General features: G+C 41.5%; 1 long non-coding RNA gene across 1 annotated transcript; it reads left to right on the top strand.

The window, feature by feature from the left end:
- Positions 1-12,955: 12,955 nt before the first annotated feature.
- Positions 12,956-19,793, top strand: LOC136014327 (uncharacterized). Its single transcript, XR_010612639.1, has 3 exons — positions 12,956-13,057; positions 19,045-19,164; positions 19,570-19,793. It is a non-coding gene; the product is annotated as an uncharacterized LOC136014327 (long non-coding RNA).
- Positions 19,794-23,876: the final 4,083 nt, after the last annotated feature.

Here is a 23,876-nt window from a genome sequence, read left to right as displayed (position 1 = left end):
GTAAAGTATTTGTGCATTTCTGGGTGCAAAGTACCACTAAGAACACATTTCTTGACAGTATTCACGGTCAGCACTCATCCTTTTTTCTGATGACAGGCTTTTGCATAATTAAAATAGTTCCACAACATCCTTGATAGCAGAGGATACCCCACTGTGTACTGCCTGACTTGCTGGTGCAGGCGTGTTCTAGGCACCTGGGAAATGATTCAGTTTGCTGTTTCTGTTTTGTCCCTCCTGAATGTTCAGTTGGCTCAGGGAACTTCAAGGTTACCCATTGGCTCAGGGCACTTCAAGGTTACACAGAGTCATACAAACAAGAAGTTGTGCTTTGCATCAGGAAGCTCTGAAGGTCAACTTTGAGGAAAACATATGGATAAGCCAATAAAAAGATGAAAATAAAAGCCTTTACAAAGGTCAATAAACTGCCTTTATGCAGCTAGGAGTAAAATTTTAACCACAATTATTTTTTTTTTCCCCATGAATTATTAACATGTGCCATAAAAATGCTATAAGCAGAGGACAAACAGGACATTCTGTGAGAATTTCAGAGCTTGATATTTTCACCTAGAAACCAGAAAGAAAACACCCTCTTCAATGATACAACTATTAAAACAAGGCCAACCATTAAAGCTGTGAAACAGAAAGAGTTCTGGTCTCTTACAGCTACCTAAAAAAACCCAAAAGACTGAAACAGGCCTGCTCCTCGTCTACCAGCAACAAAGTTTACCATTTTCCTGTTATAACCAAGAATTAAGACTAGTACTCAGGAAATTAGTCAGACAACCCGTTTGGTTATATAAATGTCTTCCCCTGAAACTACTTTCCGAAGTTACTGAAAGAATACAGCTCTGCCGGAGATCAATGCTTTTTGTTTTTACAGATTTAACTCCTATCATAAATACTTCTCAGGAAGAAAAAATGAAACTTTTCCTGGAAAACTATTTTCAGGCATGTTTACTGGACCTCAGACTCAACAGCAGGGGTCTTGCTCTGCCTTCTTGTTTTCTAATAGCTGTGCAGCACAGCTGTTAGTTTAGTATTGGTACAGGAATAGCTTTGAAGAAACTGTGTATGTAGGATTTATCTGTTCTGTAACTTTCTCAGGTTTGCCTGATCCTAGGGCAAAATATAAATAACTTCAACACTAACCTGAAGTAATTAATGAGGGAACTGGTCCTTGCTCCAACAGATGAAGGATTTTGGCTCCCTGAAGTAGCTTCCCCCAGCCAGCCCTGCCCAGGAGCAATCTGGCTGCAGGTTTCCTAACTCCCAGTTAGAAGAAATCCTGACCTAGCCTAAATAGCACACTGAGGAAGAGCAGGAAGAGAACAAAACTTTTGGCTAATACTGCCAGCTCTTTTTCTTCTGTAAACTCCAGTTTATCTAAATGCCAGCAATGTCTTTCATTCTTGAGGCTATCAATTTTCCAGCTCTCACCAGTACCTTGCCCTTATGTCCATCCAGGGGGAGAATTACTCTTAAGAAAGGAGAGAAAAGATGGGCTGCAATTGAAGGCAGCCACTTTCATAACTCCTCAGGTGCTGCAGACTTGAGCAAACATAGTTAGTGGTCAGATTTTAGGGGACCTAAGTAGCTATGAAGAGTGCAATTGTGGACATTTGGTGAGGCTATTAGTCCTCTTTCCCCCCAGGGTTCAACCTAAATTTGTGATCAGCTTACAGATCCCTGAGGTACACTATGTGGCTCAGTCTGCAAAAGGTGAGGAAAGGCTTTGGACCCAAGTCATGCCAGCCTCCTTCCTAGCTCAGCATCCTGTATAGTGAGGTCCCCAGCTGGGGAATTGGAAGTTTTGGATTGCTTGATTCACTTACCCTATAAAAGCCTAGTCCTAAGCTGAATGACAGCCCACAGACCCACCCAAAGGTGCATGCACCAAAAACCCCTCAGTTATAACCATCAGCAACACTGCTGGTGATGGTCAAAGTCCTACTAAATTCATGACAAACTTCTTGGGTCTTGGTTTGGTTTTTTTTTCATAACCGTCACAGAAACCATAACTTGGCACAAACTCTACCAAGAAAGAAAAGCAAAGCCCTTCCCACCTAGGAAAACTAGCTGCTTACCACCTCCTGGGCATGGGAGACTGCACCCCCAAGCCATGGCAGGAGCTGCCTCCTCTAGGGCCCAGTGGATGAGGGACAGCCCTAGTACAGAGCAGAGCCAAACATCTTCATCATCTTATAAGGGGAGTAACTGTGGTTAGGTTTCCTGTGTAGCTTGTGCAACAACCACCCCCAAAAGCAAAGAAGAAAGGTGGGTGATGCTGCAAGTTGGGCCATGGCCAGGCATCTGGTCTGCCCAGGCTGCCATTGAGTTTCTGTTTGGTCTTAGGGTTGGGGTTAGTTTATTGCCTGAACACTAGTAATTCAAAAAGTCAAAAGAGTATACCTTGACTTTTTTGTCTGTTCTGACTCCAATGGTTTAGAATAATTAGAACTGATGGGTATATCGAGTAGAAAAATAACACATCTGTGTGCTGTGAAGCCAGAACATACCGCGGATGTAATTAGAAGCTCAACACCTGCTGCTTAAGTGATTGTACTAATCTGATACAAGCAATGTTAGAGTGGTTAACAGAGATGCCCAGGCCAGGGGATTTCTAAAGGCAATGCTTGCCAGGAGCAGCAGTAGGTGCAGGAGTGGAGACAGTTTGGCAGTGAGCCAGGAGGGTGGGGAGGAGGAGGTGGTCGGATGTAAGGCAAACACCCATGGCTCTCTGTGGGGAAAGGGGACACATTGATTTCCAGAGAGTGTTTCAGGGCACCTGGACTATGAGAGCACCCTGATGGTCTCAAAAGCAAGGTATGTGCACATCGAGGCTGCTCAGGACAAGCCGTTGGGGTGTGGGAAGAAAATACTTTTTGTACCATTAATTAATTAAATTTAAAAAGAAAATAAAACCAACATTGGTTTCACATTTATCTCATCCTATTTTAATTTTTATTTTTGTGTTTTATAATGTTCATGCTATATTAGTACAGTTGTATATAATTTGTAAATAAATATACAGATATTGGAGGTGAATGCTCAAATTTACTGCTCTGCTTTCTCACTCATAAAACCAACCCAGACAGCAAACGTAAAACGTGAGGTTCCTGTGGTGGCAGTGTCCATATTTTACAACCAATGTTACAGAAACAGGCATGTGAACTGCTGATGCCAAATCCATGATACCCATAACTGGTATTGCAATTTCTATTGCAAAACTGTATCCATGATTTACACCCTCTGAAAGCTGTGCACTGTGACTCTCCGCCTGTTTGTAGGGAATACAGGAAAGACAACCCCAATGACAAAAACCACGGGTCAAGACTCAAAAGACCTTTGTGAAAAATTCCAGCTCATACCAGAAATTAAAAATTGATAAATGTATCACTGGGGGAACAGGGTCATTTTCCACAGGGGATGGATGTGCGCTGACAGCCAAGGTCGCTGCAGCAAGAGAGCCCAGCTGCTGGGAACCACTTGTGGACTGTTAAGCCACGGTCAGAGCTTTCACAAATCCACAGTGCTGGAGGAAAAACAACAAACTTGGTTTTAAAATGATATGGATGACCATGGCAGCAGGGCTGCACAATGAAGTGCTTCTTGCATTTTGTGTTGCCGGCCCTTTCACCACCACTGGCAATTCCTCCATCTTTTCCTGCAGCGATATTGAGTGGATTAACTCAGTTGTCTGTAGTGCATCACTCTGTGTCAGTAATTCTCTCCCAAGTGAGAAACTCTCTCTCAGACTCCTTTTCTGCCTCTTTCAAACCCATCAGCCCAATATTTAAGTCTTTGTGAAAAACATTTTTACACTGCTTCTGAGGGAAGCTCTTCACTTTTTTGCTCTTCATCTGGAAAAAATTACTAGGGCAGTTCCAGCAACATCAGTGAAATGAAGCTAGCAATGACAAGTTCGTGCGCTAGCTATGCATTTCTGTACTCCACTTTGCACTCCTCATATCACAACAGCTGACACCAGGCAAGCATCTAATTCATAATTTTGTTAGCAGATGAATCTTCACAAGGGCTCCTGCTCTTATTCTCCTTTTCCCAGAAGATGAAATGCAGATGAACTGCAGTGCTTGATTTATAAATTTTATTCTCTCTCTGGAGCCAGAAAACAGTAGTCACATATATGAATCTCTTGAGGTGATACAGGTGAATTAAAAATGTGCTGCCCAATTTAATAGGATTTAATTCTGCAGTCACTATCTTTAATTTAAGAAATAAATAGTTTTTACTAGCTTTCTTCTATTAATAATAGCAACCACAGAAACATCTCACAGTCCTGTCTAGAAGAATTAAATTAAGGCTTTTCAGTTGATGATGCTTACAGTACAGAAATAGACTGTTTCTAGTCAGCGGGATTAAAGGAAAGAAGAGCTCAGCAAGAATAAAGTTGCACTGCAGAGTTATCTCTATCTAGGCAGCAGACTGTAATTTCCATAACTAGAGAGAAAATTCTCTTCTCACCACTGCTTTGGAGGTCAAAGACCCATTTTTAAATTCCCTTATCTTCTCTTTCTTTTCCCTAATTCCCTCGCTGCCTCCCCTTCTTTGCTTTATTGGAGAGTTGAAGAACAGTGAAATGTAGGAAAAAAACAGACTCGTTTTTTTTTTTTTATATTTTCAGTTGTCTAGAAAATAGCTTATTTAGTGCGAATTGAACAGAGGGGAGGGGAGAAATGCCCTTTAACAGTACTACCTATTGCAAGTCATGGTCCCCAAAGATGTCTCTTGATAACTTAAAATCAGTAGTGACCTGTTTTTTACTACCAGGGTTGGTCCTGTAGACCAACCTTATTGCCTTCCTTGAGCCAACACTACCTTTGCCCACCCAGCTGCTGAAATTTAACCTGTCAATGGCCATTACAAAAGTAAAGGTCGGCTCTAAGCCAGATAAACTGTGGGATCCACCTCATTTGCTGGCAATGCGAACACTGGCACCAGTTTGAGGAACACCACATGTGGCTAGTGGCAGGCTGAAAGGTGACGAAGATAAAAGCAACTTTTTTGATACTAGCCCACCCTTAAATCAGCTTTACTATAGGGAAGAGCAGAACCTTCCTCCAAACAACATGAGGGCAGTCATGCAGCTTCCCCATCAAAACCATGGTTTGCACTGGATCACTTCCTATACAGGTTATTGTAATAGGCGTCTACTGTAACCCAGGCAATCACTCGTCCTCAATATAGTAAGAGAAGAAAGCTCCATTAATGAAATATGTAAGTTGTAAAATAATGATACTGATTTCTCTAGTCTTTGATTCAAAATCTCAAGATGACGAAGTTAAACAAGGAGTAAAATGCTATGGTAGTACCAAGGCAGAGTCAGATTTACAGCCCTGCTTGAAGTAGTGGTGTGAAAATGGACATTGTAAGGTATGAATCTCATGGCTTGTAAAAAATCCACGGAGATTAAACAGAAACTGTGGGAGATAAATTCTTTCTCACTAAGGTAAAGTTGCAGGAGGAAGTGCTGGCAAAGCAGACTGGCACTGGCTCCCTTCTGCTCACAGAGCAGCCACACAATAGGGAATTTTGTCCATGGCAGTGAGACACAGCCCCCTCCATTGCACTGCAGGGGATCCCAAGGATGCCCAGGCCCTCTCTGCTTTATTTATTAATATCATTGTTGTTATTTTTATTTATTACTACTACTATTGCTGTTATTGTTATGATGGTGTATTTTTAACATCTCAGTCCTCAGTAAGTAATTAAATAATACCTTTGACAACGTTTTAATATCAGTATCCAGGTTCAAAAGAACAAACACAGGAGATGTTCAGTTTTTATCTTTCCATGATAAGAAAATAAAAACTCAAGAAATTTTATTTATTCCTCCAAGAACATAATTCTTGGTTAGGCTATTCAAGCACAGAAAACTGTAGGCCAAATACTCAAGCCTTTCCAGTTGTGAGCATGTAAAACAATCATACTTTTGATGGAAAAGGTGTTGCAGAATTCCTACGGTGAGTGCATATTTAATATCTTAAGAACTAGTTACACACATCTGTTTTTCCCCAAATGTATATGCATGTGGATAAACATCAAAATACAGAAGACATTAACTACAATATGTACACGTATCTAGGAGAAATATCTATGAACAAAATGTAACGAATAACATATCTTTTAAATACTTGCTGAGTAATAAATGTATTTATTCGCATGCCTTGCTATCCAAATATCTTATTGAATTAATATGCCACTGGTTTGTCAAGCTGGCACGTTTTTCAACTAAATTAATAGCAGGGTTTATGGACTCTGCTTCATTAATCTATTTAGGGATGTCACAGAGCACCAAGGAAAAGCAGAAAGGAGAAAATCACCACACCAGCCTTCAAGTCTTACTATTTCTTAGTGCCTTTGCATTTGGCTACAGCTCAGGGCAAGCCACTGTGCAGCCTCCTAACCCAGCTCCAGAGGGGCTGAGCAAGGGGCTGACTCTGCCCCATTTGGGATGCTGGTGTTGCAAGCCTTTATCCTTGCTCTGCTTTCCACCTTGTTGAAGCCATGATCTGAGCTAATGCCAATCCTTTTTTTGTCATGACATGTTTTTGCACATCTGTCTCCACCATGGGAGGAGGCAGAGCTGCCCAGGAGGAGCTGTGGCACCACAGCTTGGCAAGAGCACCACAGGGGCAGGGGAGCCCACAGGGACCATCACTCTCATGTACCCATTAGTGCCGGTTCTCAGGGACCACACTCACTGTGGGCCCTTAGGATGCCAAGAGAAGACTAGTTTTGCTGACACTTCTGCTATGTTTGGCACTGAGATAATTAGAGGAAATGAAGATGGAAAGATTATAGTAATAACAGGAGAAAACCATACCCACGAAGGCTGGCTGGGGAACTCCTTTGCATTTACCAGCAGTTTTTAAACATTTATGAATTTTAAACATTTTAAATTTTTTAAACATTTAAAACTATTATATTGTGATTTCTATATACTAACTGAACCTCTGCACTTCTGCACAATTTTTGCACAGTACCTGTAATGAAATTCCAGCAAGGTTATCTGGGACTTTCTGTGCATATTCAGCTGCCATTGACTCACAGCTCCTGGGAGTCTAGAATAAAATATATACATGGCAGTTTTCTTAGCTCTTAACTTACAGCACAGTTACAGACACCTCTGCGTGTTTGCATCAGTGTGATTGAAGATGAATGCAAAAAAGACTTTATTCTTATGCTAGATCTCCCTCTATAAAGACGCCACACACTTGTTCTGCAAAGAAAAGGAGGACTACATGGCATATTTGTAGGTTAAGCACTGAGCAAAAGGGGTGTTTGATAGAGGTTTCACATAGCTGTTGTAAATTCTGCTTTATCCCTGCTAATTTTGTCTCTGCTTTTGACTAAATAATAAATCCCAGCTGAGTGTCTGAATCATTAAACCCTGACAGGACTTGCTGAGTGGAATAACTACTAAGGTTGTCCATGCTGCCAAAGTGAAAAGCAACTCCTTTATTCTGCACAGCTTAATCCCCACCAAAGCCTCCTCCCAAAAGCCTTTCTGAGGCCCATTACAAACATTTTATTCCTTGGGCTAAGGAAATTTCACAGGACCACATTGTTAATTAGATGCAAACTTGGGCAAAGAGCTGGGAGCCCCTGTCCCATCCTTCACTAACACACCTCCCAGGGCAGAAACAGATATGTCCTCTGGGCAGTCCATGCAGATGGATGACTGCTTTCAAAGCAGGTCCTTCTGGCTCCCGAGAAAAGCAGAGCAAAACTTAGGTGCTGCCTTCTGCTCTGTTCCATTCGCACAGAGACTGGTACCAGCCCAGCTGTGAACCATGTGCAAACCACCAGCTTTTCCCCCTCTATATACAAGTTTTCCTTGGCCAACAGCTTTGACAAGAGAGAGCAGGGGTTTCAGAGTGGTGAGTCTCCATGGTCAGACTTGGTGCCTTTTAATAAGCACAGAAAATTTGGCTTCAGCTTCTTTTATTCCCAATCCACCGCTGACTTCCAAACAGCAGCTGGTGTTTACTGCTGGGAAACATGTGGGCATCAGGCAGGGAAGGCAGAACAGGTTCAGAAAGAGAAAGAAGATAGGAAACACAGAAGGCAGGTAGCAGGGATGGAAGAGTAAAGGTTAGGACCGTAGGGAGGAAGATATGAAGGAAATTAGTGTGATATTTAACTCTGTAACACTATTGCTTGACTGTGTTGATTCAGGCAGACATACTCTATTAAAACCTTTTTTAGTATTTAAAGATCTCTCCTGCACCATCCCCCAGAGCTTTTTTATTTCTTCCTTGGAACAAGCCCTGTAAACATCCTCTTCTCCTTGCATAAAAACCGGGCTCTTCTTTTTATCTTATGTTTTCTAGGCTGGCATGAGGCCCTTTGAGCTGCAGTTTCTTCAGGAAGAGTCAGCAGCTCCTTCCCTTTGGTGTCTGCAGAGGGGTCACATGGGAAAAGAAAACAGCATCAGGAGAGGTACCCACAGGTCTTTTGTAAGGCATCTGCTGGGGACCACATCATAGGCTGGTAAGCTTCCAAAATGAGCTTTGGCTGCAGTGTGGCTCAAAGCTGTGGCAGAGTATTTGGGGCCTGAGTTGTTCCTGAAACAGTGGAACAGCAAAGACTGCACTGTGACATGGAAAAGGAGAATTTGGGCTGCACCCACTGTTCATCCCAAAGGTGGCCCCAGCAGCCTGCAAGTACCTCCACTAGTGGGGCTAGGCTGGTCGCACCAGAGACCCGGGGAAACTGCTGGGTTTCTTGTGTTGCAAGTCCAATAGACAACTTTCTGCAAGGTTCCTAGTTCCTATTCATTTGTGTACATTTATAGGAAAATTAATTATGCCCCCCTAAAATATTGAAGAAAATGGGTGACACAAAATGATCCTGCCATTGTCCAGGGATCAGATGCTTTTTACTCAGTATCTGGTAATAAGGACTTCCTATTAACACTGGTGCTACACCGTAAACAACTGGGCAGCTTACATCTTAACCTGAGCCAGTAGATTGCTGCACTGGCCTACCCTGCACCAATCTAGCTAGGACTGTATTTTCTGCAGATGTGACTTGGGAGCCATGGTGTACACTGCTATTCCTTCTGAAGCCATGTAACACTGGGTTGCAAAATGCAGGTGGTGCCTCTCAGAAGAGCAATACCAGCATTGTCCATCTCCTCCCCCATCATTGTCTGGAGTATAGCCACATAGCATTAGATGATACCTTTGAATTCCCACGTATGGCTCAAGCTGGGAGATGAAAAGTGGAACAGGCCAGCTCAAATCAATAGCTTCCCCGTTTCTAATACTGAAAATATGAGGTGATATACTGCCTCAAAGCCAGTCACATCATACAGTCACATATGTGCTCAAGTCAAGCTAGTCTGCCACTGGAAGACTGCAACAGCCCCAGCACCGTGATCCCTATTTACCAAGAGCTTATCTGAAAAGAAAGTAGGAATAAATCTGTCTTGAATCACCTCTCAGCATGTTCTGAGCAAGTGCTGGGCACAGTCTCCCGATGACAGAGGTTGTGCAAACTGACACTTTGCCTCTCAAAGGCTGCAGGCGCCTGGCTGGGGAGCACCTAGTGCTGCTCTGCTCCTCACTAGTTTACCCCACAGCACCAGCACCCAAGGTGCTTCCTTCCTCCTGTGGAGTCTGTTTTCCAAGCAAAATATTCAGGACAAATGAAATACACTAGGGAGAAAGCTTTCTTACAGTATATGAGACTCTCACGGGACATACCTTGGTGATGGACAAATGGTTGGACAGAGCCTTGGTGACATGGTTTAGTGCGAGGTGTCAAAAGGGACAAACATTTCATCAGAAGTCTCCCTGCGGGCATGACACAAACCTCTCTGTTCCTTTTGCTCTGTGCTTTTATAATTGGGATATAAAAGATGATATCAGGTGATTTTGCCATCATCATTTTGAAGGTCATGTTCGGTAGATAATGCACCATGACTTCCACTATAGTCATCCCCAGGACTTAACTTGAAGTCTTTTGTAGAGACATAGTTTCATAATGGGCCACACTCAAATATAGATTATTTACTTGCATCTCATTTACTGACAGATACATGTTGCTCTGTATCAGAAACCTGTTTTTTCATAACTGATTACTGCCCCCCCTTTTTTCTTAATGTTTGCAAATGACTGCCTTTCTGTATGCTGTTAATGATGAGCTTTAAATGGTGTAATGCTAAAAATTGATCTCTGTGGGAACCAGTAGAAATACAACCATTAGAACAAAAATCTCCATTACATTTTGAGACCTACCAGCCAGTTTTTAATTCACTTTGCCTCTTAATCAAAATGCTATGCCGTACCACATCACACACCCTGCAGAGTCTATTACAACAGCCACAGTGAGGTTTTGCAAGCAATCTTGTAATACTATCAACAGATAGCAAGCTATTTTTTCATAATTGCACTTTGTTCAGCATTAAATATACTGCTTCCTTTTAATTTTTTATTAGTTGACTGTCAGATCAGCCACAGAATATTTTACCTGGGATTAGTTTCAGGCTATCAGGCCTATAATTACATGGGCATTTTTATTTGTCTTGCTTGAGAAGATTGACAAGATACAGCTGATTATTTGGTTTTTTTTTCCACAGATGCAGCAATCGGTGTTTATCCAAGTTACAACGTGACCTTAGCTGGACTTTTTTGGGAATCTTTTACTGGAAGATGGGTGCATGAGATATCAGCCTTTTTGTCAGCTGGGAAGCTGCTGGGTTTTGGTCCACTGCACAGCTCCTTTGCTTTTTCCCAGGCTGAAAATTTCAGAAGCTGCATGTTTTATCCTCCAAGGTCAGACAAGTCTTATCCAGAAAGAAAGGAGTGAGGCAAACTTCAGGTGTGATGCCAGAAGAGCAGGGGGAGAGCATGCAGGGATGCCATGAGTGTGAGGGGAGTGTGGCTGTGGGCCACAGAGGCAGCATTGCTCTTGGGGTCCCTGTGCAGGACTCAATTCCTTATGTCATGCTTATCACTGCTGCTTCCCTGAGCCTCTGTTCTCTGTACTTCCGACCTCTTTCAGGTGGTGTGAAATTCCTCTGTTCTCTGACCATTTGTGTCCCACCTTAGTTTTTCAATAGCCAGCTGCTGGAAGGGATAGAAACTACAGCTTGCTGTGTTTGTGTTTCTTATTCTATCTCTACAAAAGAGACCTTGTATCTGCCAAAGAGTTCAACTGCTACTCAGATTTCCTGAAAAAAACCCACCTTTCTCTACCTGAAGGTCATGGAGAGAGGCTGTTGCCTGTTTGAGGTTTGTCTGCAGTGGCAACGTTGCTTTTCTATTTTTACCTTTGGCTTCCTCAAAAGGATTTTGACGTGCATCACGACTGCAGTGGGAGGGGGCTTCTAACTAGAGCCCAAAGCCAAGAACAATACCTTTGGTGAAGCACAAACCTGTGCTCATTTTCATTAACAGAGTGTGGAGTAGAGCTGAAGCTGGTATGAATCAGGAGAGCTGGTGTGTCTTCAGTGAACCTGTCCCTGGTGACATCTGTTGTGAATTTGACTCTGAAATGAACAGCATGGTGCACTAGCAAATATGGGAGCAATTATTATTTCTGATTATGGAGAATGGGTAGGTTCTTTATATAGAAAGAATCAAATAAAATAGCTTAGATAATAAATGTGCCCTTTTGCCCTTCATAGGCAAGTAGAAAGTAAAATCAGCTCTTTCATTAAAACAATTTAGCATTAGAACTTGATTTGTTGGGTCCTTGAGATAATGCCTAAGACCTTGTCCCAATTTCCTCTTTTCCCCTGCCACCTGCACCTTTACTAGGCCCCTGAATATCTGTAAAACAAAGATAGTGCTGGAAAACAGGGTTTATTTATTTATTTATTTATTTATTTTCATGAAACATCAGTTTTAAATCCCCTGTGTGAATAAATAATCCATATGCTACTTGAATCTTTCATGACATGAATCCCCAAAACCAACTTGAAAAGCTTTCTCTGTTGTTTTGGAACTAGGTCAGAAAACTAGCTCAGGGAATTTTTAATGAGCTAGGCAGCCTCCCAGCTCTGGGTTACTGGTTCAAACACGAATCAGGTTAGTAGGGAACAGAATTTGTTGCTGCAGCTGAAGAATTAGGCCCAATCCTCACCCTACCCACCCTCATTGCCATGGCAATAGTGGCATAATGAGCACAAAACTTAGGAAAAATGGGGAAAGGGTCTGGAATATGAGGACTGCTCAATCTCCTTTCTCTTAACAGCTGCCCTTTATTCCGTGCCTTAGCTTAGACATTGCTCTCCTGTTCCCTTAATTTCTTTCAAAACTCTCTCCACTACCTCCAGCCATAAAGGGACCATTAACCTCAGTTGGCACAGATAATGAATTAACTCCTTTTTTGTCAAAGGATATCTTAACACAGTCAAACAACATCAGTTAGCAGAAGCTGACAAAGTATCTTTTTCTGGAGTTCTGAATCTTCACTCTTGACAGAATTACAGTGCTTGATGTTGTCTTAACCAAACCAGAAAGCCTATTTTTGACTCTTTATCACTGCTTATTACATCTTGTATAGACTGGCTCTGCCCAAATTCTTCAGTGTTTTTTCCCAATAATTTTACTAAAAGATTTACCCTTCCATGCTTCCTTTCTTCCCCATGCATTCTCTGCCTCTGTATCTTCTACAAATTAATAACAACTGGTTTGTACCACTGGTGTGTGTCACAGAAGAACCTTAAGGAAAAAGATCAGGGAGAAAAAGTGGGATGATGGGAATGCAGTTTATCAGGTTTGTACTTTTTTGGTATTTTTAGATAGACCCGTTAACATGCACAAAGCAGGTTTTAGCTCTGTACCTCAATCTGTCTGACTGAGACGTACGTGTTACAAAATCTTATAAAACTCAATAGCAAGACTTTCAGGCTGTACTAGACAGCCCTGCTATCTGCTCACAAATCTCAATTTCCTCTTTTCCAGCTGCTGGGAATGAGAAGATCTCCAAACAAAACAGTATCTGTCGAACAGAAGGGAAGCAGTTAGTATAGTAGGACAACCAGGAAGGAACGCTTCTTTTTTATCCCAGGACAGTAAAAAAGGTAAGGTGTCTTTCAGACGTCACAGCCAGAGGGAGTTGTTTCCTGTGAGACCTAACCCAGTCATTAAGAAGCCAGGGGAACGATTCTCTTCATGTGTAAGTCAATGGAAACTGTGATTATGCTCTAAATATCCAAGCATGGCAATTTTTTATGCTGAAGGGAGGCTGTGAATTGCACTGGAGAAATTTTACTGAGTTAATATAAAAAAGAGCTAGCAATAAGAAAAATAACTAGCAATAAGAAAATAGAAATAAGAACAGAAAATCTTTACTATTTTATTTTACTTATTTCTTTTGTCAGCTGAAGAGCAAAAATGGATATATTTACTGAAAAGATTTTGTGAACAGTACAGATAACACCAAAATAGGCACTCCAAATGTAGTGACTTGTTTACAGTAAAGTATCTAAGTGTTACTTAGGGTGGAGTAGGAAAACTAATTCTCTTCTCTCCCCAGGCTAAACCAGTCAGGCATTTAGGATCCTTTGGTTTACCTGGAAAGAGAAAAGCCAAGGTTAGAGCTGGCTGAATGACTCAGGAAAAGCTGTTTCTGGAGGAAGGAGGAAAGGAAGTCCTAATGAGACAAGCTGTGGAGACCCTAAGCATAAAGCCAGAATTGTTGGGCTGGGAAACAGTTGGGAAAAAATCAGCAGGGTTAGAAAGGCTAGAAGGAAGGCCATGAAGTCTTGACTCCACTCACTTTAGGGAACTTGTGACACTAAATAAACTATATTCCAAGCAAAGCAAAATTATGTTTGGAGAGGGGTATAAATAGCTTATTTCTCAAGCTCAGCAGGCAACATAATTGACTGGTCTCTGCTTTTTGGCACCAAACTCAGTATTATTAAAACTTAGGGAAAAAAACCCATGTAATAGCTTACTTAGAGATGCAGAAGATGGTTAGTAGCAATCAAACAGCTGTTTGCATGGCCCTGGAACAAGACTGAAGGAGACTGCTAAGGTCACTGAACCACAGATCCCAGCAGTTGTATCAGGTGATCCTTTTCTCAAGTGCTTTGTTTTTAGGCTGGTTAAGTTCAGGACTAACAAGCACATCAGCCATTTGTTATCAGGCAAAATTTAAGTAAGGGTCAACCATTTACGCAGATGACATTTATTCGATTTTTATCTGTGTCAGAGTTTGACATGCTAGGGTATTTTGTCATAAATCCAGCAGTATCAGAGTCATGACTGAAGTGCTGGGATGAGAAGAAACTTTCTGGGGTGTAATTACGGACAAATGGCCTTTGGCAATTTCTCAAGAGTGAAATGGTACAAGAGAGAACATTGGGCTAGTCTTTTCCCAGGTTGCAGTTCTTAATTTTTTAGTTCATATCTGCTTTCCTAAGAGGAACAAATCTGGTTTTAGGCAGTAAGGATGAGTATTTCAGGTATGTAGTTAATGATAATAAAGTTTCCTCCGGCTTGGATGTCTGGATGCGTGTTGCCGTAGCTCTGTAATACTTAGTTATAAAAACGAGCAACTTGTGAAACACCATACATAAAGGTGGAGATATCTCAGTGCATTTTGATTTGCCTGACTGTTGCTTTTTACTTTGAGTTTCTTTTGCTTGAGTTTCTGAGGACTCCAAATTTCTGCTCCCAGAGAAGGCCTTGCAATCTGATAAGTACAAGCGATTTGTTCCAGTACTGATCAGGCTAAACATGTGCGTTTTGTTCTTTATGTTTCAACAATGAAGGCATTGTGGTAGGGCATGGCTCCTTGCCACCCGGGAAAGAAAGAACAGAAAGAGCCCAGTGCCAGGGAAGCCATGTGGCTGAATGCCACGTCAGTTGGCACTTTCCAGGCACTCTGCGGCATGTCACTGTGCCAGACATTCAGAATATTGCACCATTAAACCCATAAGTACTACCTACTGCTAGTGTGCAAAGGCAAGTCATGAGTTTTCAGCAGACTGAAGTGTGGTTGGAGGAAACTGTATTGACTTCCTCATAGCAAATTGTTTGTTTAAGGAATTATAAGCAAGGCCTGTGAAATCTTGACACCGCCATGCTTGCACGGCTCCCAGTTGCTCTGCAGTCTGTCACAGAGGACAGCAGGATCTAGAACAGGAAGGTAGCTACATTCTGGGACTGCATTTATGGTCCCAAAGCTGGGAGAGAGGGTCACTCCTGGAGACACTTCTGCAACCATTCTTCACAGATAACTTTAGCGAGCACCTGCAGGAGAAGAAAAAGTCTTCCCTTCTTGGAGGGGAGCTTCAGTGAATGGGAGGGATTCATGGGGCTTTTCTAGGTAAATTCCAGGCATCCAAAATCAACTTTTAAAGCCCAGAAACTCTCAGGCTTTTGGGGGGAACAAAGAAAAAAAATTTAGTATAGTTTTGCGACTGAAAAATAAAAAAATCACCCCCCAAAATCTGAGATTGAAACAATCACCAAGAACACTGAGATACAGGCCTTGATCACTTCCATTAAGTCTCTTCTTCATCTTTCCACCTCTCTATTTGTTCTCCTGGTGCTTACTGCACTTTCTCATATTCCTCAAGCCAGGTACATTCCTGCCTCATAGAGAAGGAAAGAAGAGGTAAAAAGTGCCAAAAAGTCATACTGGGGTGAAAAGGTATGGAGATAAAGGAAAGATGAAAAGGAAGGTAAAAAAGGACAGAAATTTGGTCAGTGTATCTTATGCCCTATGGACTTGGATCTCCCCTTCTCCAAGGTGTGTATGACACAAGGATCTTCCTGGGCCATAGGGTGTGTGCTCTCCTATTACTGTACAATGCTGTCCCCAAAGTATTCAGTTGCTGTCTTTAAGGGGAATTTGAGTTTTACCTCTCACTATTCTGCAGGAAGGCATATCGGCACTTCATAGCTTTGATGCTTAGAAATCTCCTAGGGTCATTGTTATAAATGGCTGGCTCCTATATGTATATTCTTGTCACGATGCTGTCCTTTAGCTTCAGTAACTCCTTTCATGGTTATATCATTTTGGTACCTCATAGCCATGAGTAATGAATGCACCTAGGTCTTGGTCTTGTTAATGATAACATGCAGTGGAAACGTATATTGTGAACTTTAAATTTGTGTATCTGAATAGTAAGAGTGTGATTTAGGTACTAATGGATGAGTGTTCTTTTGATATTTTTGGGCTGAGACATCTCAAAGTAGATACAATTAGCTTAAAATACCATATGATATCTTAAAATTTTATGCCCTGTTTATTAAGACCCCTTCACCTGAAAATAAGTATTTTATCTTCTTACATTTTTTGCATTTTCTCCTACAATCTGAGGATTTCATGGACACTGTACCCTTTTCTTTGTGTCTGTTTGTATTTCCTCTGTCCTTGTATTTGCAGCAGAGGACCCTATGGGTGTGATCTTCCAAAATCTCCCTATTAGTAACAGCTGCAGCAGCAAAGCTAAAGATTAAGAAACACCAGATACAGAGAAGGAAATTGGAGAATAAATATAGTAGGAAGCAAACCCAAAAGATGCCTTCAAGGATCATTAGGGCACAGAAATTTATTAAACTATCGCAAAATAAATTAACAAAAAAAACTTATTAAAAAAACGTCCCTGTACTCAAGAAAATGAAGACTCTTCAGATTCTCAGGGAAAAAGCTGTGTGCCCCATTGTGGTTCCCAGTTCTTCATTTAAAATACTGCTGTCTGGTAACAGTTGTATTCATTAAGAAATGCACTCAAAACTTGTGTCTAAAACCCCATGCTGTTAATAGTCAGCAATTTATGATGAACTTCACTCTTTTCTCATGCAGAATTTATACTAAAGATCAAACCAAACATTGATTTATAACGTGGACCATCAAGAGCCCTAGTATGTCCTAAAGAGGGCTTCTTGACTCGCGGCCTTTCATCTTTGCTGCAATGAGATGGAACTTTTAAACTGTATTGCGAGTCTAGGAGTACCAGAGACATTGCAATCTCACCACAAATGGTGAGCAAAGGACTCCCTTCTGGTTTAAGAATTTGTCATAAGGCATCAGAGCTAAGGACATCTTTGCATACAAGCCTGCTTGGATTTTGTCAGAGTGAGGAATGTAGAAGTTATTACTTCAAGATCTTTGAAGGTGGGCAGGTTTTTTTGGTTTGCCTTTTTTCCTTTTTTCACTATTAAGCTCATTTCATAGGTATGAAATCACAGTCAACCTAGACCTTACTGAGTAAAAAATCATTTTGATGCCAATGGGATTCTTTATTTTCCCCCCTTGAATTAGTGCTGCAGGATTGGCCTGACATTAGGATCTCTGGAAATTCTAGGTAGCACACTTATCTGTCCTGCCCTGCTGATGGCTATTTATACCATTTTCTCTTTCTGGAAGATCAGCAGTTTAACCTGGTAAGACAAGGTGCTGGATTCTTCAGGACATGTGTAAGCCAAAAGGTATTAAAAGAAAACCCCAACAAACTAACCAAACCAACCTAATTTCAAAAGCAATCTCTGTATCACCCAAACCAGTCACAAAAACAAATCCTTGGAATGTTCTGAAACTGTGTTCTTTTACCTTTCTGTGGAAAATTTATATATCCTTCTTGGCCAAAGCCTACCAAAGCTAGATTTCAAATTGTGAGCTTAAATGGCTGCGAAGTTTTCCTTCTCTGAATTCAAGGAAATATAGACTTACTTACACAAATTTCAGCTTCTGCTGAAAAGCCAAAACCATTCCTGTCACCTGCCAGTGTAACCCCCTCTGTGAATGACACATAGCTGACTTCCTTCCCAGAGGGAGCCGAGTAGCCTGTTTATTTAGAAGTCTGTTATATGGCTCAATCAGTGACTACTCTGTGTTGTTCTCCTGACTGTTTGTTGGTTCTAATTAGAAATAAAAGTCTGGAAGAGCAAACTGGCTTTGCTCAGTTGGTTTACTGATTACTGAAATTAAGAAAATAATCAATAAACACATAAATTTGTGTCGGTGACATTTATGACACTCTACTGGTTCAAATGCTTTTTGGGTTAAATACTGGTTCAATAACCCAGACTTAGCAATATCTTTTCTAATATACTAAATACCCTCCAATCCTACTACTTGCAGTAATTAAAGGTTGAAATAGCCTAAGTGGTGAAAAGCTCAGTGTGATGCGTGTGGCAAAGACAGCAAAGCAGCACCTGATTACATCTCCTGACACAGTCTGGTGCAGCGAGGGCTTAGTCTGGTGTCTGATGGGATCTCCTCCTGCCCTGCTGCCCATGGGCTGGCTGGGGAAGTATCAGGGCACACAGCCATTTCCATCCACCACCCATAAATTCCACCAGAGCTTGTTCTGGCTATGGGTGGCTGAGATTTGAGTGTTGCCCTCAGAATATTCCTCAGATTTGCCTCCCAAACAAACTTCTGGTCTCAGTTCAGTGCAAGTTTAAGTTTAAAAATAGAAGAAGCAATCCAGGATCCTGACCTGTGCTACCAGTGTTCAGCGTAAATGTGGGGAAAAGGGGTTTCCTTCTGTACATATCCAGAGAATCCAAAGAAAGTAGGGGTGGACTATAGAGGGCTAATATGTGACAGATGAGTGTGAAAAATACACAGCAAAATACACATCTCTTAATTCAAGCAAAAAGTTCTGCCAGATTTATTTTATACTGAGAATCCAGGAATTTGGAAGACAAGAGGTAGTGCATTTATTAGTATGTCCCTTGTAACTAATTTATCTAGCTGAAAATAATGATGATGATGATGATGATGATGATGATGATGATGAAAGCCTGGAGAAGGCTTTCAGGAGAAGAAATCCCTATTTGGCCCCTTTGCCAGATGAGTTTGTTGACTTACTGCTGCACAATCAGCTGGGAGAACCTTGGTGGCATCAGGCAAAACTTCCCTCCTTTTTGTACAAACTGACCTGATGCTATAACATAGGGCATTCAGATAGCCATTATTTTCTTCAGCCCTCAAAGAAGAATCAATGTTTTCCACCTGTCCAAAAGCTTTCTGATGGCGGTAGAAGCCTGGCTAGTTGCTGTTCCCTCCATGGTGAAGGAGGTTTTCTATTTATATGTTGTTCAGGGTGTGCCTGTGGAGGTCTTGGTAGCAGATGTGAAGTAAAGGAGGACACTCACTTCCAGATGTCCAGGAGCCCTTCCTATTGCCAAGGTCCTCAGAACATCAACCCCTTCAGAGTGCATGGTAAGTGTGTTGGACACACACATGCCTACCCACACAGTGACAGGACAGCTTGGTAGACACATGCACATCCTTCAGCCTTCCATCCTTCATTCAGCCTTCTGTACATCAGCCTTCACCGTTCTGGGGCAAGGAGAGAAATAGGAGATGAAAGTCAGGGTCCTGTGGGCAAGATGCATGCTCCTGTTTTGCTGCAGGAACTGTAGGTGGTCTTGGTCCAGCCCACAGCAAAGGCTCTGCCTGAAGGTGCACCCAGCTGGCAGTATACACACTAAGAAAACACTTTCAATGGTCAGTCTTCTGAGATGGTTTATGGTGTCTCGTTTGTGACCATCTACACAAAAAGACAAGGGAGGGGAAGGGAAAAAGGGGGAAACATTTTAATGCTGCTGCTTTTTGTCCATACAGATGAACATCAGCCTTTACTGGGCTTTGAGATTAGGATCAAAAAAAGTATTACTGGTTGCTTGAGTTGTCCTGCTGGAAAGACCAGAACCTCGAAGTGCACAGGAAGCCCTCCCCCAGCTGCTGGCTTGGCAGGAGACAGGAAGAACAACAACCACACAACAGCATAAATACATTTTTGAAAAGGCTCTCTATTAAAAAGAAAGAGATTGTATATTTCAACCCCATGACACCAACACATTCAGATTTGTATTATATGACACATACTTTGAATATGTACAAGACTGATAAGCATATTAATGAGCTAAGCTTTGACAGGAAAATATATTTCAAAGCTTGGATTTCTTTGACATAGAGCTCTTCTGTGCTGGAGATAATTAGTGCTGCCTGCTTTCCCCTTGTTCACAGAAGAATTTTTTCCCATAGTATAAAGATTAGTCAGAGCTCTTAAAAATCCTGTTGAGTTAAATCCAACTGGTAAAGAATGGCACAGCAAATGTCAAATAAGAGACACAGAGAAAATCAAAATAAAAAGTGATTAATTTAAGGAATTTGAAAATCAGCTCTGCATTTTGTTTTGAGTATGAAATAACTCATAATGAATACTGATTTTGATAACTGTTTTTACTATTTTTGCTAGACTCAGAACTGTATCCAACATTCACCTCTGAATAAGGATGAGCAAACCTGCTTAGAAAAATACGTGTTTGCTGCTTCAAGCATTCTCTGAATCCTTTCTCATTTACTGGATGAAACCCAGACTGACAGTCTGAATTTCAGCATCTATGTGAGTTTCTGGTTTGGAACCCATATAAACTAGATCCACATCTCTTCTTGCGTGGTGGCCTTTTCACTAAGAGCGTGTTATGCTACAATAAAGGTGGGCCCACTGTTTGTAATCTAGTTGGTACTGCAGGGCGTGATAAGTGTGTAATGAGTGTCTATATCTTTAGAGATTAAGATATGATTGTTCCAGCATCAACTATCTCATCTGTAATGGTGATGGAGGCATCCCACCTTCAGCATGATTTTTCTCTTTTGCTTTATTGTTGTGCAGCACATCAAAGACAGAAGAGTTCAAATATATCATTCTACCATTACTTTTGCAAAGCAATCACTCCTAAATTATCATCATAGGCTTTCTGGCTTGTCTCCTTCAGTGCAGACTCAGGGGAGCACACACTTGCATTGTGCAAACTTCAGACAGGTTGTGACAGAAGACAAGCACACATTAGAAACATTCCTGCAGGTCCAGCTGGGATTAGGTGATGCTGGAAGAAATTCTGTAGCAGAAATCAGCAGTAAACTGGGGAATCCCTTCTTTCAAACCTCCTTTCCTGCCAAGGGCTTGCTGCTGGCTTGTGTTGAGCTCACTGCCACCAGGACACTAGGGCCTTCCTCATAGAACTGCTTCCCAGCCAGCCTGTCCCTAGCCTACACCATTGTCAAGGGTTCTTCCTTTCTAGGTGCAGAACTTCGCATTTTTCCTTGATGAATTTCTTGAAGGTTCCTATCAGCTCAGCTATTCCTTCTGCCTGTCTATGTGTCTCTGAGTGACAGTCCTCCCCTTGTGGGTGTTGGTGGTGCCCGCAGTCTGAGTTCATTTGCAAATTTCATGACAGTGCACTCCATTACATCTTCCAGCTGTTAAACAGGACAGGTCCCAGGATAGATTTCTGCAATTTCTCCAGGTATATCTTACCTGCCTCCAGATAAAATATAACCTGGTACCTCCTGTTGCTTAAGCACAGTCATCCAACTATGTTTTTACTCAGTTAGTTGCCTGCTCATCCAGACATTCATAGACTTGGATGCAAGGCCACTGTGGGAGACAGTGGAAAGTCTTGCTAAAGTCAGTGTAAATGACATTCATGGCTGTTGTCTTATATGCAAAGCAATCAGGTTGCTCAGGCATGATTTATCACTCAAAGCTCAGCAAGCTGGCTTTTCCCAGTTATCTTCTCCTTCATGTGCCCATAAATGTGTACCAAACTTAAATAAGCTTACAATATAACAAGTAACATTTCTTTCCACAACAAGCAAATGCCTCTTTGTCTCTTCAATAAAGAGAATCCACCCTAGGAATCCACCCTGTCCTTCGGGTGCTATTAGGTAGCCCTTCTAGCAGCTGGAGCCACATTCTGACCATTGAGCTTAATCTTCCATCTTGGTGTTAAGTTGCAACTTTTCTGACTCTTTGAATCTCACCCCTCCGATTGTCTCCAGACAGAGCAAGAGATGCATACTTTAACGTGCCTTCAGCGTTTCTGCAAAATCCAAATCAAGGACTTGGCAGGAACAGCTGCTGTCAGGTTTACTTCTGGTGGGAACCAAGGTTCGGTTATGCCAGGTGGAGGCTGGAGCATGTCCAGTTCTTGCTTCAGGACAGGTCAGGAATAAGGATAGTCAAACTGAGTGCCAGGACATGGGCACTCGCCCTTTGGACCCTTTGAAGTCCACCAGCTTAGATGTAGGTCCTGTAAAGCCAGATAGTTGAGATAAGTCTGTACTGGTGCCTGAGTGGGAGGGACATATCAGAACAGCACTGCACCCCAAAAGAAAACCAGCAGCTCCACATCTGTGGAGATATCAAGTCCATGCACAATGCATATACAGTTTGTTTCCTGAGGACTGACTGTAAAATGTTGGAAGACCCAATCGTCATATGTTCTTACATAGTCCTTTTCAGGTAAGAAAGTAGGAAGTTTTAGCTAAATGAAGTAAACAAAATCTGACTTGGCTTAGGCACAGGGGTTAATATTCAAATCTTGACAAAACTTGGAGCAAGCAGTGTTGGCACAAGGAGTAGAAGAGCTGTAGACTTTAATCATCTCTGAAGTATGGCACCTAAAGCATCAGAAGCATGAGCTGTAGCTTCGGGAGAAGGGAAGAGCACCATCTACTGAATGATGAAGGTAGGTTTTGCTTTCTTAATCTTTCAGGAAAGGTTGTTCATTCACAGACAAACCAGCAGTTCCTGGGCACTTATGGGTCACTGGGGAAGTTGCTTAACCTGCAGTAAGAATTAAGAATCAGGGAGAGGAAAAGATTATATCCCTCTCAAACCTTTAAGACCTTCCTGGAACATTGATAGTCACAGTAGCCATAAACAATGTCAGGACCCTTTCTTCACACTACTGCTTATTTAAGTACATGTTTATCTGGCTAATGTAAACCATTAAACTTTAAAAATAGTTTAAAATAAAAACAAAGGCAAAAGAAGATTTAGGTAAAGATTAATAAATGATCCTATTAATGTAACAGACTCTGAGTCAACCAGGAAATCACTCATTTGGGTTGACCTTCTTTCCTACTATTGTAATAACGTGTTCTTCCTCCATCCCCAGTCTTTGTCTCTCCACTTAGGCATGCTCTTAGAATAAAATAAGCCTCAGATTTATATTTCTAGACTTTTTTTGGTCATGATTTTATTGATGTTATTTCTTATGTTGGCTTTTTAAAGCACTTGCTAAATTTGCTTGTAATATGAAGCTGCAGTGATCCACCATCCTCCTACACTGCAGTCTGTTCTAGCCTACACCACATAAAGACTCCTTTGCTGTCACAGGGTGGGAACTGTGCACTGAAGCTCCTAAAATAGATTTAAAGGGGAAAAAAAAGACCTGCCTAGAAAAATGGGAAGACACGGAGAGCTTGTTTCTGCTCTCAGGACACACTGCATGTTCACATCACCGTGTCTTTTGACAAAATTGCCTCTTTTGAAGGAAAGTTGAGGTCATCTCACCATTTTGATTCAATTTTTGAAAGATCAAACCTTCTTGACAATTAATTTCTAGACCCTACCCAGCTCACCAAATGCAGCTTTATCAGCTCTGGGAAAAGGAATAACAGCTCTTGAACCAGAGATGTGGTCATTCTATTTAAAAAATCTGGCCTGTATGTATTACTTGCACGGTGGGAAGTGCCAATGTCCACAACAAAACCATTACCAAAGACAGTATAATCAAAATGAAAGCTCCACCTCCATGCTTCTTTAGCTCATGGTACTTCACTAAATATTTTACCAAATTACATCATGACTTCTGATTCGCTCATGCTGTTGTCCAAAAGAAATCAATACATGCCGTGAAAACTTCATTTTTCTTCTTTTAGTTGGAAGTAATTTTTAAATGACACTAAAGAATCCCCAAATGGGTGGTTTTGTTATCACTGCAAACACAAAACATACCAGGAAGAAGCAGTAGGATTTCATTAAAGTTCTACCTTTTAGAAGTAAAATTGATGCAATTTTTAAAAAGTACAGGAACACAACAGGGTAAGTTTTACAGACAAACCAGGAACAAAGCCTG

Source organism: Lathamus discolor, chromosome 5 (genome assembly GCF_037157495.1).
Source record: "Lathamus discolor isolate bLatDis1 chromosome 5, bLatDis1.hap1, whole genome shotgun sequence".
Taxonomy (NCBI): Eukaryota; Metazoa; Chordata; class Aves; order Psittaciformes; family Psittacidae; genus Lathamus; species Lathamus discolor.
Note: the sequence above shows the minus strand (reverse complement) of the source record. Positions and strands in the feature narration are given on the sequence as shown.